Source organism: Rhinopithecus bieti, unplaced genomic scaffold (assembly GCF_001698545.2).
Source record: "Rhinopithecus bieti isolate Rb0 unplaced genomic scaffold, ASM169854v2 scaffold_12928, whole genome shotgun sequence".
In the NCBI taxonomy this organism is placed as follows: Eukaryota; Metazoa; Chordata; class Mammalia; order Primates; family Cercopithecidae; genus Rhinopithecus; species Rhinopithecus bieti.
Window position 1 is genome coordinate 401351 of NW_016807614.1, and position 4414 is coordinate 405764.

Sequence of the window (4414 nt, forward strand, 5' to 3'; positions counted from 1 at the left end):
ATCTGAAATTTAACTAGGCATCCTGTATTTTTATTGACTACATTTGGGAACCCTACAATTTGTGAAGACAGAGTTGTACAAGCAACACCACAATCCAGTTCAGCACATTTTCTTCACCCCCAAAAGTTCCCTCTAGCCCATTGGCAATCGTCCTCCGATCCCTCTCCAAGTCCCAGGCAACCTCTGGTCGGCATCCTGTCTCTATAGATTTGGAGAAGACTGTATTTTTAAGTGGAGAGACTTGGCTGTTACATAACTTTGTTTAAAACCCGAGTATTTGCATGAAGAGTTTTGTTTCATTTTTTCAAGCGAAACCATGCAGGAGAGTGGCTGCCCAAGGTGGGGTTTGTCTTTTGCCGTCTGAGTGGCCCCTGGGATGCAGGTATGTCCCTTATTTAAATCTCTTGGTGTTTACAGACCACATGGGTAACCCCTGTTGTGGCAAGGCTGAGGGCCTCTTCACCCGTCACTGAGTGTGGGGACTGTTTTCAGGCCTGGGCAGGGCAGGGAGTCTGGAGGGGATATCAGGCAATCAGAGGGGCCATTCAAGAATGCTGCAGGCTACACTGACAAAATGCTGGTCCTTGGCTACCTGGGACCAGTCCTGGAATGACTTAACTAAATTAACTATTATGAATCAAGGTGCCTAGCACCATGTCTAAACGGTAGCTGGAAAATAGTCTCCCATGAATCCAGAGGGACGTTTGCTCCACACCTAGTAGGGCCTAAACCTCTAGATCTAGAGATATCCATGAAGGATGGCTCTTGCTTTAAGAACTTAATTCTTTAGTGACTAATGTTTCTAGAGCATTAACCACAGGCAAGCATTTTCTAAGTGCTTTACATGTGTTAACGTCCAGTCCTCATAGACACACTGTGAGGCAGATGCTCGCATTCTCTCCATCTTGCCTATGGAGAAATCAAGGCTCAGAGAGGTTAAGCAAATCCCCTGAGGTCACACAGCTAGTCTGGGCCTAGAAGAGCCTTTTCTCATACTACTACTCTGTGTTGCTTCACCATATGGTGTAAGTTCTGTGGGAGCCCAGAAAGCAAGGCATCTGAGCTACTGGGAAGGAGGGATGAAACAAGTCCCCTGAGGAGTTAGCTGACCAAGAAAGCAGGGAACAGTATTTCAAGCAGAAGGAACAGCACATGCAAGGGTTACAGGCAAGAGACCGTGGCTGCATAAGGAGTGGCTGATGAGGTTTGGGATAAGTGACTTCCCAGAGCATTTCAAAAAAACTCAAATGTTTTCTTTGGGGAAAATGGTCTGATTTTGGCAAGAGAAAGAATCTCAAAAGAGTGCCTTGAGACCTTCAGGAGCTATTGTTAACTTGGTGAATTGTCTCTGGTGCATGTCTCTCCCTCACAAGGCCTGTTTCTTCTTCTGTGATAAAAGGGCTAATAGCACCTGTGCTGTGGGCTTATTTAATAGAACACAGTCGTGTGTAGGGCATAATATAAGAGAACGGAATGGAATCATGTAGGTGGCATGCATCGAGAGCTTCACATGTGGCATGTGGCCACCCAGTTGTGGCACAGCCCTGGGCCCCGATGCATTTGCTTGGGCATCCATGCTTTACTGACACGTTGAAGAGGAGCTGGGAATTTGTTTTCCATCTGGCAGAGTCCCTTCTGTCTTCCTCTACCTGCGGTTCTGGGGGCTCAGTCTGGAGAGGCGCCAGGCCGCTAACCGACTCTGGTGTTGGGAATGCGTTTGCAGGGAGCCAGGGGAAGGGAGCAGTCTTATTGCCGGCTCCCTCCAGGCTCCCTTCCTGGTGATTTATCACTATGGAAACTGAGCTCCTTTCCTCTTCGCGCGGCTGGCTGGTGGGGGTGCACATTGTTGATGCCGTTGCCGCACGGGTCAGAAGTTCCTTCCTCTTTCCTGCTGCAGAAATGCCACAGTAACCTACGTGGCCCAAGAACTGCAGCTTACACCTGAAGAGCCCAGTCTTGGGAAAAACAATCTCATCGGATTCCCCAGGGCTCACGGGGGCCTTCTGGGTAAGCAGAGCCGGCCTGAGAACAATGTCAGGGGAGAACAATGCAGCCACTGGGCTGAGCTGGTGGCCCTGCTGTTCCTCTTCCTTCAGCTTCCCTAGCTGGGGGTTAAAAATGGATTTACAGGCAGTGGCAGATAGCATCATGTCAGGCGGCAGAAAACTGAAACTCAGAGTCTCTTAGTGTGGGCAAAGTCTCCCGTGACAGCCCACTTGCGGCAGGTGCCCAGCCCTGCATATGCCACCCATGACATACACCCACCCACTGCATATGCCCACCCACTGCATATACCCACTCACTGCATATGCCCACCCACTGCATATGCCCACTCACTGCATATGCCCACTCACTGCATATGCCCACCCACTGCATATGCCCACCCACTGCATATACCTACTCACTGCATATGCCCACCCACTGCATATGCCCATTCACCGCATATCCCCACTCACTACACATGCCCATCCACTGCATATGCCCATCCACTGCATATACCCACTCACTGCATATGTCCTTCCATCACATATGCTCACCCACTGCACAGGCCTGGTGAGAGCTGGCTCTGCTGGACTTGGTCCGGCCCTCAGTAACCATTCCTTAGAGGCCAGTGCCTGGATTAGAGCACCCTGGGCATGGCATCACATGTACCTGTGCCAGGTCCTAGACTCAAGGACACAGGGCAAGGGGGGATTCCAGAGACAACAAAGGAAGCTCCCTGGCCAGGAAGTCCTGAGACACTGCCAGGCCCAGCAGTCCCCTTGCTGGCCACACAGACAAGACAAATGGCCAACCTCAGGGCCTCAGGGTCCTTCTCTGTAAGTTGACCTAAGGGATTCCTCTGTAGGCCTCATCCTATGGGGGATGGGAGAGAGGGAGCTAAGAGCACTTCCTACTTGCCCATCTCTCTCTTAGAGAGGTTCATCTAAGAGTAGTTTTCTGGGGAAACTGGCCTTGAAACGACCTGGGAGAAAAACATTTCATTTAGGAATTGAGGCTTGTCAATGCATCTCACAATAATTTGCAGAAATCCCCTTTACCTCCCCGAATATACAAGATCTTTTCTAGGTGGAAAATGTCCTTGTTTGTTTTCCGTTTAGAATTTCCCCTTTTTGGGAGCATATTTGCTCCCTCTCACCCTCAGAGAAAATTTCCAAGTTCCTTCCACATTCTAAAGAGCAATGTAAAAATTCAAGGTTTTTTTTTTTTTCTTTTTGAGACTGAGTCTCGCTCTGTCGCCCAGGCTGGAGTGCCGTGGCAGGATCTCGACTCATTGCAACCTCCGCCTTCCAGGTTCAAGCGATTCTCCTGCCTCAGCCTCCTGAGTAGCTGGGACCACAGGCACAGGCCACCATGCCTGGCTAATGTTTGCATTTTTAGTAGAGACAGGGTTTTACCATGTTGGCAAGGTTGGTCTCCAACTCCTGACCTCAAGTGATCGTTCTGCCGCGGCCTCCCAAAGTGCTGAGATTACAGGTGAGAGCCATGGCACCCGGCCTTATTTTTTAAATAGAAATATTTTTATTGAGATAATAGCACATTTGCATGCATTTGCAGTAAATAATACAGAGATATGTACCAGTTTCCCCTAATGGTAACATTTTGCAAAACTACAGTATACCATCACTACCAAGGTTTCTGGTTTTTGTTTATTTGTTTGTTTTGTTTTTGAGACAGGGTCTCGCTCTGTCACTCAGGATGGAGTGCCATGGCCCAATCATGGCTCACAGTAGCCTCCACCTCCCACCTCAAGCAATCTTCCCACCTCAGCCTCCTGAGTAGCTGGGACCACAGGCATGTACCCCCAGGCCTGGCTAATTAAAAAACAAAATTTATGTAGAGATGAGGGGGTCTCACTATGTTGTCCAGGAGGGTCTCGAACTCCTGGGCTCAAGTGATCCTCCCGCCTCAGCTTCCCAAAATGCTGGGATTACAGTCATGAGCCATAGCACTGGCTGCAACTGGTCCATTTTTAAAAAGCTCTAATTAAAGCACGTCCTTGACATTTGGGAGGTATCCATCCGCAGGCCCAGATGTTTTCTCACATTCTGAGTATTAGGAATGTTTACACAGGCTCCTGACATGGTCCTAAATCACATGAATCTCATTTCTGTCTAGAAGCACCATATCCTGTGCATATTCTCATACCCCAACTTGGCTACCTTTTTGATTTTTATGTATCTATTGATTTTAATTTTAATCAGGTAATGAAGCTGTAAAGAAACAGGAAACATGAAGACAGTTGTATAGAACAAGGTGAAGGATTACATCCTTGAATAACCTTGGTGAATACATATGTTATATTCAGTGTATTTCAACTGTTTCAGACTTTGATCCCTTCCATCTTTGTTCTAGACCAAATATTTTTCTATTGTGGAGCATTTCAAGAAGTCCTGAAATGTTTCCTTTCTTT

The 4414-nt window shown here is 48.0% G+C and overlaps 1 protein-coding gene across 1 annotated transcript in view; it reads left to right on the forward strand.

Annotated features, from left to right (window-relative positions):
- The first annotated feature begins 299 nt into the window (after window positions 1–299).
- PECAM1 (platelet and endothelial cell adhesion molecule 1) overlaps window positions 300–4414 on the forward strand; it is a 96761-nt gene continuing 92646 nt past the window's right edge. The window contains exon 1 of the mRNA XM_017882851.1: window positions 300–382. The gene's annotated coding sequence lies outside the window, so the exon portion shown is untranslated. The remainder of the gene's footprint in view (window positions 383–4414) is intronic.